Source organism: Danio rerio, chromosome 4 (assembly GCF_049306965.1).
Source record: "Danio rerio strain Tuebingen ecotype United States chromosome 4, GRCz12tu, whole genome shotgun sequence".
NCBI lineage: Eukaryota > Metazoa > Chordata > Actinopteri > Cypriniformes > Danionidae > Danio > Danio rerio.
In genome coordinates, this window is record NC_133179.1 from 15,127,465 (window position 1) to 15,143,607 (window position 16,143).

General features: G+C 32.9%; 1 protein-coding gene across 3 annotated transcripts in view; it reads right to left on the bottom strand.

Annotated features, from left to right (window-relative positions):
* Positions 1 to 16,143, bottom strand: part of plxnb2a.1 (plexin b2a, tandem duplicate 1) — a 175,349-nt gene that overhangs the window by 95,869 nt on the left and 63,337 nt on the right. For 2 of the 3 annotated variants that reach the window (XM_009300283.4, XM_073946285.1), the window contains one exon: positions 13,680 to 13,832. The exons of the other annotated variant lie outside the window; for it this stretch is intronic. The gene's annotated coding sequence lies outside the window, so the exon portion shown is untranslated. The remainder of the gene's footprint in view (positions 1 to 13,679; positions 13,833 to 16,143) is intronic. 3 annotated transcript variants of the gene reach the window in all.

The window sequence follows — 16,143 nt, forward strand, 5'->3', positions numbered from 1 at the left end:
CAGACTGGTTTTTGAATGTGAAAATGAGTTCACTGTGCTCAAATGACCTCTACAGTCACCAGAGCTTAATCCAAAAGAGAATTGTTGGGATGTGGTCCAACAAGGGATTCACATCATTGATGGGCAGCCGATAAATATGCGGCATTGCGTGATGCTATCAAGTCAATATGGACCAAAATCTCTGATGAATATTTCTAGTACCTTATTGAATCTATGCCACGAAGGAGTAAGGCAGTTATGAAGGCAAAAGTGGGTCCAACCCGGTACTACAAAAGCGTACCTAATAAAGTGGCCGACTCACTGGAAAACAGCAGTAAAGAAATGATGTGTATGGATAGCATTATTTGCATTTTACCTCAAAGTACTTCAATAAAAATCCATTTTACCATGGTGTAAATTCTATTTCATTGGTAACTCATCAGCTATGGTGTTGCTAAGGTTCAACAAAAGTTCAAAGTGGTGTAAAAATAATACACGGGATTAAGTGCTGCATAGTAAATAATTTCATCTCTTTAATCTTTAGGGTTTAGGTTTATAATATTAAGTTGTAATGCAAAATGACAGTATGAGTTTTTTAATTAATATGATAAAGCAGAATTAGTTCAAAGAGATATGCAATAATATAAACATATGCAATAAAAATTGCCACAATCATTAATCTGTTGCTGAGAAAACTCAACATACCTTTTTGCATAACTGCAAGGACATTTACATTTGAAATGGCAAAAAAAAAAAAAACAGAGTAAAAACATGACGTACACTAAGCACACTTTTCTGTTCTCACAGTTGGAGCAGTACCAAGGGAAGCCACTAAAGTGGTTAAAGTCCTATTGGAATTCTAGAGGTTTGGTAGAGAAAAATATTCTCATCTTAAAAATTTCGATCATTCCCCCTACTTTGTTTTCATCCAATACCCTTAATATACTTGTATGACATTTTTCTGAAACAAATTAAAGACAAGAGATTATTGTATTTGACTCAAGTGAAGCCTGGGGTATAGATTTTGACTCCCCGTCTCTGTATGATAAAAGCATACGTCAAAAAACGTAGGCGGGTTTACTGACAGTTCCCTCAAGTAGTATAAACAGATTCAATGCACTATAAAATCAAGCTTTTCACAATTTAGCTGAGATGAAACTGTCCCTGAGATTTAAAGTGCATGCAATGATACGTGTTCTGATGTCCTCGAGACTTGAGGAGGTGCAGTTTAAATTAAAAAAAGGCTATTTAAATCAAAATAAGTCAATGATTGACTGCAAAAGGTCTACAATGCAATATCTAGAGCTGTGAGAAAGATGCTGAAAAGCATAACTCGTATCTTAAGTCTCTACGCACTGGCTTCCAACAAGCTATATAATTGATTTTTATTTTCTGCATTCTCTTATATGTTCTCACTGAATATCAAGATCTGCTAAGCAGGAAATCTAAAAAGATCTACATTAAATCAAAGAGGGGTTTGTGCATATGATAGTTAGAATGATTAAATATTGAAGCTGGGGCTGCACAATATATCGTGTCTGACTCGATATCTCAATGTGTGAATCTGCAATAGCTGCATTGCAGGAAATCATGCAATTTCAAATTGATTTAAACCATTTGGACACAGGAAATTATAAAGCTTGCCACATTAACAAAGATAATGGTGTTTATTTATACAATGAAGACTATAGAAAGTGTCATTTTTACATTTGATTTTTGAATTTCTTTACATCAGTACTATTAGACTCCATCGAAACATGAATCTGTGTTTATTTATTGTTTTATCTTTGATTTATTGTTTTCATCTGTGATTTAATTGATTTTATTTTGCATATAGACCATTTTGAGGGATGTAAACAAAAACAATAGTCCCAACTAGTCATGGGCCGGTATGAGATTCTGATGGTATGATAAACTTGGATAAAAATATCAGTTTCACGGTGTTGTGATTACTGCTCTAAAATATATTCTTTTTTCTTTTTTCTTTTTTAAATGTCTGGGTGTAAAAAAAAAAAAATTCAGTTATTGAACAGAATATATTTTATTTCAAGAAACATTTCAAATATTTTGGCACAGTAAACATGCGCCATTAAAATAAGGTATTTTTAATTTGCTGTAAATCGAAACACAGTAAAACAAACGAGCGAGAAACATAACCAATCACAGAAAGGGATTATTCTGCCTGGAGTAGAAAACACAAATGCAAGAAGCTGACAGCTACAAAGTGTAGGAAAATGCTCTTGGGTTTCTAAAAATACGTTTTATTCTTGGTTTAATTAATAAAAAAAAAAATACAAATAACAGGTAAATAATACTCTAGTTGTGTCTGTGCATAACTTGTGGTTAAAAGGCTAAAAAAACTGAATGAAGCAATGTTAAAAAAAAAAAAAAAACTTGCATATATCATAGAAATAGTAAAAAAGTAAACTTTGCCGGTTTTAAAACCTTGACTTTTCCAAACAACTGGAAAACGGTTGTAGACCAATGCATAGTCTTAACGTATTTACTGTTTACATTCTTAATTTCTATCGTTTTCTAAAATCCTGAAATATCCACATATTGATAAATAATGTTATGATAGCTGCTTTAACATGCAGTTATGATTGAATTGCCCCTTGTTAGTTATGAAATTGCTTGAGAACAAGCAGAAAATGTTGATGGATCAATGAAATATTCACATTGTATTGGTCTATATTTTACATTTAAAAAAAAAACTTTTTTGTTTTGTAGAAAAAAAAAATCACTTAAAATTTAACATGTAGTTACACTTTTTTTGTTTTTTTACATTTGAACTTTCCCCCCTCCCTCCCCCAAAACATCCAACTGAACAGGTAAATGTATTGTTATACATGGGGTAAGGCAAATAAAAACATATACTGTATTCCACATACAAAAACACACATTTATTAATTAATATTAATTTTAAAATATTGAATTAATGTAATGTATATGCTCACTCCCCTAAAAAATCATAAACGATGTAAAATTATGAAATCTCTTTAAATATTCATCCTGTGAAGTTATATTCATATCGCAATATATAAATCATAGAAAAACTAAATATTGCAATGACAGTTTCGCCAATATCGTGCAGCCCTAATTTAAGCAGCCATTAATGTAACGTTGAAGTCAAAATAATTAGTCCTTTTGTAAAACTATTTTTCACAGGAGGGCTAATAAATGTGCTTTCAACTGTCTCTGATTTCAAATCACAGCTTAAAACATACACTATAAAACTCAACAGTCAACTTTATCAAATGAAATGAGTGTAGTTAACTCAAAATTGACTGAAAGTTATTCCTAGTCATTTGAAAGGAGTTTTGAACTCAGTGTTGAAGGTAATGAGTTAACTAAATACTTAATTACTTAAACTTAAATAAAGTAAGTTCACAGTACTCACAGTTACACAGTGCTATATAGATAATTTTTGGTTTGTATCAATCGGTTTCCTCATATGGGTTGAGTTGCCTTAACTTATTGGGTTTTACAGTACTTTTACAGATTTGAATTCTCTTCATTTATTGAATTTTACTGTGCTCAGACTGCTTCATTTACTCAAATGTATTAAGTTCACAGTAGTCATTAGGATTAGTTTTTGAACTTAAATGGCTTGTTGCAACCGGTTTCCTCAAATAGTTTGAAATACCTTAACTTTCTGGGTTTTACAGTCTACTTATTTACTATGGATTGCTTTTCTACACTGTATAGCTACCATATTAATTCAGACAGTAGCGATTTAAAAGTACGTTACACCACTATCCTAAAAAACCCAAACGATTTCCAATCCCGGCAATTCCACTAATTACATTAAGCACATTGTTAAGCATCTGTTGTTTTAATTGTGCCATCCAAACAAAGCTTTAATAGCATTGCAATATCACACCAGATTAAGCAAAGAAATAAGCTCCATTTGCACCAACACAAGCTCTGCTACCAAATCCACACAATCCCACAGTATTTCGACAGCCCGTGTACTAGATGCTTGAATAACTCTAGCTGGAGGAAAAGCCTCGGGCAACAGAACAGAGTCTTCTAGGAAGGTTCGACCCTCTGCTCTCTGCATTAAACTGACCTGGATTCAGTGAGCATCGGTGGCAGAACTAAGTCTGATGTTCCTTAGAGATCTTCTCCGGGGTTTATGGGTCCAGACTGCAACATAATGATGCTTGGCCTAACCCTATTTCAGGCCAGACGCTGAAGTTAGTCTGGAACTGGAAGACACAGCCTTTAAAAAGGATCTTTAACTGGTTATATTTCAAGTCCCAAGGGCGAACAGCATGTAATACATTTGAATTGAGTGAGGAGTTGTGGTATCTGACAGAAAACAATACAGCGGCCTGGGGCTTTAAAATGAGTTCGGCAGACACTGGTGGAAATAAAGAGTGGCTCCTTATGTGTTCCCTGAGTGTAGTATGCTATATCACAGAAAGGAAATGATCCTTGTCTTCATTTCCTGCCTGTAGTGTGCAGCACTCGGCTCATACTAAGAAGTTGAAAAGCAATAAATTGGGAAGTTGATCTAAAATCACTCTGAAGGTTGTCCCTGAATACAAAAAGACCGCTCTAGGATGGTGGAGATACCTAAAAGGTTTCTTTGGAAGGAAAAAAATGAAGCAGAAAAATGTGAAGTGATTTTATTTAGAAACAAATTTACCTTTAGGATTAATTAGTATTTTTCTATTATGGATTTTACATATAATTTCAGCAGATTCAATTAATATGTCTATTTGGAAAAAAGTCATACTTTTATATTGTATATATAATATATGTATTGTATATATAATATATGTATATGCACTCTCAAAATATATATTATATATTTTGAGAGTGCATCTATATCAAATATAATAAACCAATCACAAACCAATCAGAAATTCAGTGGAGCAAAAATACAGCACAAATAAAATATACAGTGCTTTTTTAGGAAGTCTAGCTATATTTAATAATCACATGTAAATAACACCATAGTATTTATCATATACAGCTGAAGTCAGAATTATTATCCCCCCTTTTTATTTATTTATTTTTTATATATTTCCCAAATGATGATTAACAGAGCAAGGAAGTTTTCAAAGTGCGTCTGATAATATTTATTCCTCTGGAGAAAGTATTATTTGTTTATTTCGACTAGAATAAAAGCCAATTTAACTAAAAAAAAAAAAAATTATAATTTTTTAGCCCTTTTAAGTTTTTTTTTTTTAATAGTCTACAGAACAAACCATCGTTATACAATAACTTTCCTAATTACCCTAACCTGCCTAGTTAACCTAAATAACCTAGTTAAGCCTTTAAATGTCACTTTTAGGTGTATAGAATTTTCGTGAAAAATATCTAGTTAAATATTATTTACGGTCATCATGGCAGTATGGCAGCAAATCAGTTATTAGAAATGAGTTATTAAAACTATTATGTTTAGAATTGTGTTGAAAAAATTGTTTCCGTTAAACAGAAATTGAGGAAACAAATAAACAATAGTTCTGATGCAATATTCTTTAGTTAGAAATCCAATTTCTTATGCCTGAATATTTTTAAACTGAGTTAAATGATAAAATCACACATAAATAAGTGTTTTGATAACTTTATGGCTAAACGCCGCAAAAATTCCATAAATTATGAGTGTTTTCGAAAATTCTGGTCAATAATAATACCGATTTAACATTGCAGAACCTGCGATTGAACTATTGTGCAAACATTGCGATATCGATGCTGAAACAATACACTGTACAGCCCTACCGTGTTTAGTTTGTTTTATGAGGACTGTTTCCACAGACATGCGCTACAAGTGAATTGGGTTAGCTTAATTGTCTATGGTGTATGTGTGCGAATGACACTGTATTGGTGTTTCCCAGAGATGGGTTGCAACTGGAAGGACATCCGCTGCGTAAAACATGCTAGATAAGTTGGCGGTTGATTCCGCTGTGGCGACCCCTGATTAATAAAGGGACTAAGCCGAAAAGAAAATAAATAAACATTATAAATTGTTAGTGCAATTTTTAATGAATCTTTTCACTTAGGATGTATTGTTTATACACGCTATTAGAGTTCTCCAATTATAGTAGAGTTTATGCACATTTACATTTGCTAACTGGGAACTGAACTAAAGTTCAAGACAAGAAATACATTACTTCACACAAATGAGGATGGAAAAACACATCCCATCTGAAACACCCTACAGATTCAATGGCATTGTTTAGTCAGTTAGCATTTTTTTAGATATTAAACTCTTCTCTAATGAAGGGTGTGACTGCTTGTTTCCTGAAGGGGGAAAGCTTTTGTAACTCTTGATTATACAGGCATAATTATAATTACTGAATCTTAAACAAAATCGGAAGTATGAATTTGACTCTCAGATGGACATTTTAATTAGACCGCACTTTTCCTTTTCGTGCTGTGCAAGTACAAACTAATGAGCCACTCTGCTGTCTACTGCCTACACAAACTACAAACTAGTATGACAGAACACTACATGAAATGTTCCTCATACTTCGCTGATTTCTAACACTTGACAAAGGTAGCAACCCACAATGCCTTTCACAAAGTGTACAAGAGACTCCAAACTGATTAGCATTTTGCTAAGCTAACAACATCATTTTCTGTACACAGCAAGTAGTCTAATCTGCCAAAAAAACGTATAATAGTGCCATAAATTAGATATCTTATGAGGCTACATAATCTGGAATGGCTTTAGTGTGCAGAAATGTCATCTAAGTAGGCAGCTAACTAGGTTTTAGAAGCTTTGATCCTTAATATATTTGCAATCCCACACAAAAGGGCTTTCAAAATTATTTGAAGCACCTTTCTGTGAACATTAAGCTCACTAATGACCTCTTTAACCAACTTTTTTGCAATTATACATGGGACTAATGTCAGTCCGTGTGGGTGGGGGTGAATAAAGAGCTGTAAACATTACTTTCCATATGCAAACACATGTATTACACCAACACCCACACTTGCAAACACTCTGAGCCTCGATAACCAACAAGCCTAGTAGACGCCATTATGCTCCGCTGGGCATGACAGAGGCTCTTATGCCAAGCAGAGTCACCGACGTGCGGGAAATATTCACACATGCCTTGTCACAGAGAAAGAGAGGCAGGAGCAAAGAAAAAAAAAAAAAAAGCTTTCCCAAAAGGGTCCAAGAACAATATTTGAGATCTAAAACAAGATCTTGGGGGGTTTAGATTGAAGATCTAACACTCAAACTTTAAAAGCTGAGTATATACACTGATATCTTTACAATCTGGAGTTTACTATAATGAAAATGTGTACATATTAATCAGTTGAGGCCAACGAAACGAGAGGTATTTGCATATTTTAAAGGGTACTGGAGATTGCTCGAGTTGGTGACAGTCAGTCAGGCCCGACGCGGCGGTCAGACCCAAACCCAATTAATTTTGACTTCACTTTCATGTTCCAAACATGAAAGAAGTTGAGTGAAAGAGGGAGAGGAGAGGGGAGTGAGAGCGACAGAGCTCCATAACAGACATACTGAAATTGTTGAGGAGTGTGACAATGACAGACTCACTTTTGAAAAATAGAAGCAAGTATACAGTGGGGTGTCAAAGCCTGAAACCACTAGTCAAAATTCTTATTTTAAATGCCAGGTATAGTACTACTACTACTACTACATATATAGCAACTACTTCTATAATACAATACAATATTATACAATACAATATTATACAATACAATACTATACTATGATATGATATGATATGATATGATATGATATGATATGATATGATATGATATGATATGATATGATATGATATAATACAATACAATATAATAAATTATAATACAATATAATATAATATAATATAATATAATATAATATAATATAATATAATATAATATAATATAAAGTAAAAATATCTTAACTCTTATATCTTTAAAAATATCTTTAAAAATATCTTGAACTCTTAGTGTTATATTGATGATAAGAATATTTTTACCTATGGATATATTAATATTATAGTAATATTTAAAACAAACAATACAAAGTAAAATTGGTCAGAGGAGATATTTCTATTATTATATAATAAAATATAATAGAAAAATATTTAAAAAAAGTTATGATGTAAAAAGTATTGCATTATATTATATTATATTATATTATAAAACAAATGTAAAATAATAATTAATATCCCATTACATTAATTCTATTATATTTTTATTATCTACACTTCAACCATTCACTTAAGTGAGATGATGGTAATATAATAATAGTGTTATATAATTATAATTATCTATTATATAGTAGATGGTAATAATATAATATATATATATTTTCACTTCAACTTTTCACTTAGTGTTATGCTGATGATATTAACAAGATGTTACCTATGGAAATATTAATATTATAGTAATATTTAAAACAAACAATATGAAGTAAAATTGTTCAGAGGAGATATTTTTATTATTATATAATAAATTATAATTGAAAAAAAACCCATTAAAAACAAGTTATGATATAAAAAGGTATTAGGTTATAAAATATTATATATTATATTGTTATGATGTAAAATAATAATTAATATCCTAATAACTGTGGAAATATTATTACATTAATATTGAAAAACAAGCTTTGCAAAAAGGTATTATATTATATTATATTATATTATATTATATTATATTATATTATATTATATTATATTATATTATATTATATTATATTATAAAACGTTATGACGTAAAATAATAATAAATAACCAGTTACATATTTTATTATTATCATTTCAACTTTTTCCTTGGTGCTATGATGGTTATATAAAATAAATGCAATAACTTTGGGAAAGAAATAGTATAGTAATATAATAAAACAAAATATGATGTAAATATAATATAATATAATATAATATAATATAATATAATATAATATAATATAATATAATATAATATATTTTTTCAATATTCCTTTATATTTTCAACCTTAAATTAGCTCTTCTTCTTCACATTGTCAGCCAGCAGTTGAGTTTCTGACTGCATGTCGACATCCAATCAACAGCAGCAACCCCAAATCCATCTTCGACAACCCACATCTCTCCTCTGCACTCAAAGCTAGTTTTTTTGTGTGTGTGTGTGAGGCCTTTTTGAGATGTCTTAAAATCAATAGGTCAAGGTTTTGGTGAGCTGGATGTTCAGAAGAAAAAAGCATGTCATGCCTGAGAGGACAGGAAGTGCAGAAATGATCCACAGAATAAAGCCTTGTGGCCTGGTGAGAAGTGAAGGAAAGAGAGCAATGACCACATGACTCCTAATTAACAAAAACTAACCCCCGATAACACACGCATGCTGGCTTTTCAGTGAGAGAGGCAGAGATTGAGGGAAGGAAAATGAAGCAAGTAAAAAATATATAACTAAATAAAACAACTGAAGTGAGAGGGAGAGAACAAACGGAGAGATTACAGACGGGTATTATGGCAGCTTTAAAGCTCCGGGCTCAGACTAAAGACCTCATGCTCCAACCCACACAGAATATAAGAGTGTGCAGAAGGAGCCACAGAACTGGAACGGTCATTCATATGCCTCTCTTCCCCTCTGCATGTTCAATTTCAGGAGCATATCATTGAATATTGATTTTTAAGCATCAGGTTTCAAATTAAGACTCAACTTAATGATATGGAAGCTTTTTTCCAGGTAGCAACTTTTTTTTTCTTGCAATTTAAAGTGTGCAAAAGAAGTGTGAAATATTTACAGTATGGTGTATGATAAAACTGTAATTGTGATTTCAACAATGTTGGGTATATACTGAAATGTAAAACAAAATAAAAAAAAATATTAAAAAAATAAATAAAATAAATAAATAAATAAAAAGGGACTAGGCCGAAAAGAAAATGAATAAATAAACGTATAGAAAGACACCCAGCGGCCACTTTATTAGGTACACCTGTCTAACTTTTCGTTAACGCTAATTTCTAATCATCCAATTACAAGGCAGCAACTCAATGCATTTAGGCATGTAGACATGGTCAAGACGATCTGCTGAAGTTCAAACCGAGCACCAGAATGGGGAAGAAAGGGGATTTAAGTGACTTCCAATGTGGCATGGTTGCTGGTGCCAAACAGGCTGGTCTGAGTATTTCATAAACTGCTGTTCTACTAAGATTTTCACGCACAACCATATCTAGGGTTTATAGAGAATGGTCTGAAAAAGAGAAAATATCCAGTGAGGGCAGTTCTGTAGGCGCAAATAGTTGAATCAAATGAACATTTTTAGTCATATCAACTTAATACCGACTAAAATATTTTTTTTTACCTTGTATAGCTACAAAACCTAAAATTGAAACTTGATTAACTTAAATTAAGTTCAAGTAAATTAAAAATGCTGTCATGACTATTTTGCCATTTCCTTTTTTACAGTGCAACGCAAAAAATTAAAATATATATATATAATAATAATTAAGTTGTTTAAGTGATCACCAGCTGAGAATGGTTACTCAAAGCACATCTATACCATTCGAAACCAAAACTGGAAGCCTTAACATTTTCATTTAGCTAAAAAGCAATGTAGTTTCTGCAAATCAATCTGAGTAATGTGTGTAACTGCAATTCTTAATGTGATTTAGAGTTATACATGTGATAAGGCTCTCGAGTTATACAGACAAGCTGCCTCAATATTTTAGTAAAAAACAAACAAACAAAAACAGTTAAATGTTATTGTTATAGGGTCATTTTTGGCCATGGTGAACGAGGCCCAAGCTCCACTCCTATTTATGAAATCTCTTGCGATGCGTCATGGGACAGCGTAGCATACATCCGATGCACACTTCAGAATCTTGCCGGAAGTAGTAGGTCATTCGGGTAGTTCTCACAAAATGATTTTAGAACTCTATGAATTCAGACATACTGCTTTGCTTGCATACTGTTTTTAGCATACTATATAGTATGGAAGTATATGATTTCGGACGCAGCCGTAGATTAACATTGGGTACTTAAAATAAACATCTATATCCGCAAAATGATTGCAATATACAATAAAAAAGACTTTTTGGCAACCTTTTGAACTGGCAAATTTTTTTTTATATTTATTTAATACAGTGTAAAAAGTGATTAGTAACTTAAAAAAAAATTGAGTAAACCATTGTAACTAGGAACTATTAGGTTATCTTAACTTAATTTTAATTATGCACAGTTTATTTGCTCAATAATTTAAAGGCAGCTGGTTTACTCACACAACTAATCTCTTTAACAACAGGTTCTCACTAAGTCAACTAATCGCTTTTTACAGAGTAGTTACTGATGAAATCAATGAGCCTGATTTCATGATCCCCATTGATCTAACTCTTTAGTACTGCACCTAATTGTTTTCATCTGCCAGTAAAAACACAGAACTTATAGCTCCATTTACATTTCACTAAAGTACAACAATTCCACATTGTTTGACGAACTATTCATCGATTTTGACGAAATATTCATCGATTTTGCTCATCGGTCAAAGATCAGCAAGATTAGGACATGAAAAAAAGAGACTGGAAGAAGAAAAGATGAAAAAAGACAGTCATACTTAACAGAACACAGATTCAGGAATTCTGATTGGAGGTCAAGTCAGATCTCAGTGCCTTAAAGCGGCAGTGACCCGCAGGCATCACTACTACTCAATGGTTTGTTTTCATAAGAGGCCCAGAATTGTAAGGTCAGGGCCCAAAAAAAGAGGAATAGACTGACTAGGAGGAAGGAGAGACAGAGAGAGATGAGGGAAGGAAGACGAGGGCTGGGGGCTGAGGTTACACATCTGGTTGTATTCAGGATGTTTGAGATTCCTCTGTGGTCTGTTTGGGGTCTTGGTGCCAGGAGAGGAGGGGCGAGGAGACGGGACGATCCAGTCTCAACACATGAGCAAAAGAGCTCTAAGATTCAGTTCTCAAACTCTTCCACATCAGCCATTAATGGTGGGATGGGTCATCGACTAGCTTTTTAACAATTAGTCGTCTTCTTTTTTAGTTTGAAGATTTTTAGCATTCACAAATGTTTGCAACTCATGGAGTTTTTCTATGAGAACTGCATTCTTTTTTTTACCATAAACAAGATACAGTAATATAACTACAATGAAATTCTATGGGGTAAATATTATGAAGGTTTTAAAGTAAGTAGTTTAGTAACTGCATATGTTGACTTGTATCATTTAAATGCTGTAATAACATGTTTTATATTAATTGAGTGTCTTGAAAGCTTTCAAATAAGAGCTCTGATACAATAAAAGTTCTCCTTCTCTCGAATTTACAATCATAATAATAAAGACATCTGTACAAAAACATTATTAACATTATAAAGCGTTAAAGTTGAAACTAAATTGCTAACAGACGGTTCAAAGGTTTAAAGTTAGCACACCGCTAACTTGTTTTATGCACTGCTGGCATGTTACTAATGTTTAGCTAGCATGTTTTAATAAGCTGCTAACAAGTGTTAACATGTTACTTCATGCTTCTGTTTCAGTATGTTGCAAGCTTATGTTAACATGCTTAACGCGTGTTCATACTTCCACATTGCTCTCTTTCCCTCACTCTGCAATACCAGGCCATGAGGTTTTATTCTACAGACAAATTCTGCACACACTGTCCTCTCAGAGATGCTGCTCACATTTCAACATGCTGCTTGCTCTTTTAAATTTAACATGTTTTTAACATGATTCAACACAGCTAATGGTACACATTACTGTTAATATGAACTACCATGCTATTGTTTTAGCATGTTGCAAACATGTTTTAACGTTTGAATGTTTCAAACATGATTAAACACAACTAGAATGTACAGTAATGCCATAGGCAACATGCTTCTAGCAAGATTTAGCATATTTCACTTACATAATAATAATAATAATAATAATAATAATACGATAATTTTCTTTGCTTTTTAAACAGAAAATGGCAGGACAGTTTAAAACAGAAGGAAAGCTGTCTTCTGTTTTGACATTGACAAACCATACGGATAAATGAGAAATATCACATAAGTAGCAATGCCATGTGGCTGTATATCGGCACCGGTGGGAGGTGTGTTCCACCAGTGACGATATACAGCAATTTCTCACTGCAACTCATGTGATATTGCGTTTATACAACAGTTTGACAGCATAATCGTGTGTATAAAAAAAAAGAATCAAATGGAGAGTCTAAAAATCTTTTTGTAAGAGGAACTACTTTATTCCGCCATTCATTCACATCTGCGGCTGACATCAGAACAGCAGAAACCATTGCTACTTCACCAACGTCACTTTAGTGCTAGTATTTGAATGATTCTGTAGCGTAATGTCTAAAATGATGAAAAAACAGGCCATTTTGCTCACATTTTAAGATTATAAGGCTGAACTACATGAAATGACATCAGTCTACAGAGATATCTCCCAGTATTTCTCTGTTGCAATCAGGAGATCCCAATAATTAACCCCGAACAAGCCAAAGCAACACAAGCACTACCGGGTTACTGTTGTGTTTGTTATAAGGAAAAACGCTAAACACATGCAGGCATTTCTTTTTTCTTTCTGTTTACTGAACTAGTCTGCATGAACGTAAACAGGAGACTCATTAGAAACAAGATGGCCAACCAAAAAGTAACTCAGGGTTATACAAAGAGCGGCCAACACAAAATACACACATTCCATATATGAGTCATATCTCACATTCAATACACTAAAATTACTATGGTATAAATACAGCACTACTACAACATACAAGATAGAGCGATCGACTTAGAATGTCACTCACCAATTTTATAACGATTTAATCAGCTGTTAGAAATGATGAGTTTTTCTCTTCTAAGAAAAAATCATGCTGTCTCTGTCGTCATCTTGTAGATGGACAATGTCAACCGTCTTTAGTCTGCTCAATGTCAGGTAAATGGCCGCCGATGTGCTGTCTCTGAAATTATAAATATTTAAAATTAGCACTATCCTTATAAATAAACTGCATAGTTGCAATATAAACAACTACATTCTACCTTAAAATGGCTCAAAAGTTCATTATGTTGTCCAACAGCTGCAATATTTTTCAAACTGTAGTAAGTTTATTGATCTGTTATCATTTCGTGTGGACGGAGTAATACACAAGAGTAAAGAGGCTGTATGAGTTCTGATATTGCAGAATATCCCACAACTGTCAGCCAATCAGATTCGAGAACCAGACAGAACAGTTGAATAAAAGTTGTGTTGTGAGCTGTTCACAGTAAATCACAGTACATACAAAACGTCAGATTACATGATAATATAATTTATATGCAGTCTTTGTTTATATAAAGACATATGAATTTCTATTCACCTTAATTCCAACAAATTTATACAGGAATTGCAATCATTTTCAGCTGTAACAAAGCAAACCCTGAACATCCCAACCAAACACAAGAACTCTTAAAAAGGGCAGAGATTTGACAGGCCACGTCTGTCTTGTCTACAGCAGAAAGACAAGGACCGCAGGGAGTGCAAAGGTCAGATTTAACAGCGTTTTTCCACTAAACAAAAAAAAAAAGGGTAGAGGATTTCCCCCGGTGCACAGAGATCTGAGATAGTAGCACATTTACAAACATCAAATAGGGCACTTTCTTGGCTAAAAAAGTTTGTGAAGGCTGGAACAGGGAGTGAACAACCACACAAACACAGAGACATCTCCCTCAAAGAGCAAGAATTTAATCACCAACAATAACAACCGGTCTTTAGCTCGCGAGGCAAAGCGTCCGGTTCCTACATGCGCCATTTGGTTTTCATCTCAATACGCAGTTGTTCAGACAAATCAATCTATTCACATTACCACCGGCATCAATGCAAATCCAGAACTGCTTAAATAGTCATACCTCAACGTCGACAGTTCAATGCCTTTGTTGGAACCAAAAGAGGCCACGATGTCGAAGTGGGGAAAAAAAAAGCAAAAACAGCTGCCATTCCAGCTCCATGTGCAATTTATGAGGCAAAATTGAAATGGGGAGATATTCATCTTTATTACAACATGGCAGATCAGACGATGATTCGAGACATGGGGTAATGTAATGAACCTGTCGCTAGGAAAGAGGGCTGAGGCTAGTCATTACCCCGAGCTGTCAAACGCAGCCTCCTTCATTCACCTCACTCATAATAGAGCTTTTCTCATCGCACAAATGAATACAAATGTCTTCCTGTGAATGACTCCGACATTGCACCTGACAGCCAGGTGTACATGGGCGGAGAGCAATTTGTTTTGAAAAAGCGAGCCTTTTAGTGTTAGCGTTAGCTGTTGTAAATGTGTGCTTGCGTGTGAATGGGATATAGGTGTGTGTGATTGAACGTAGGTGTGTAGATTAAACAGTCCCAAATGACATGTTCTCCAAAGACAGCTGTGTGCGGAGGAGGAGATTTTTTTTTTTTGTGCATCTGGGTCTCATGTCGTGTTTAATTGTAATTCTTCCTTTAGTTTTTGTGGATGTTGGTTTCGTCTCAATGGAGAACTGCAGCTGGAGGACTAGAAACTAGCTGGATTTTAATAAAGGGCCCCTCCTTAACCCTGGAGAGCAGAAACACGATGGAATTGTTCCAATTAAACTCACAATGTGTTGCATCATGGAAAAAAATAGAATAGAATAAAATAGAACACAATAAAACAGAATAAATTCCAAAGTGTATTGTTAAAAATAAAATAAATAAAAACTTACAAATTCCAACAGGAATTCCAAAGTATATTATAACACACACAAAAAAACAACAATAATAAAATAACAATAAAATAAATAAATAGATCCAATAGGAATTCCAAAGTGAAAGAAAAATCTAAATAAATAAAAAATAAAAATAAAATTAAATTACATTAAAAAATACAATTCAACATGAATTCCAAAGTGTATTGTTTGAAAAACAAGAAACAAAAAAAAAATATAAGTAAATAAATAAATTCCAACAGAAATTCTAAAGTGGACTGTTAAAAATGAATGAAATGAATAAAAAAATTAAATAAAATTGAAATTAAAGAGGATTTCCAAAGTGTATTGTTAAAAAAATAAATAAATCAATAAATAATTAAAATAAAATTTCCAAAGTGGATTGGTAAAAAATAAAAACAAATAAAATAAACTAGAAATTTCCAAATTCTAAAGCAGACTGTTAAAAAACAAAAAAAATAAAATAAAATAAAATAAAATAAAAAAATTTAATAAACACTCCATGATCGTGAGTCATTCAAGTCATGTGTTTTGACTCTTTTGTAACGAAAC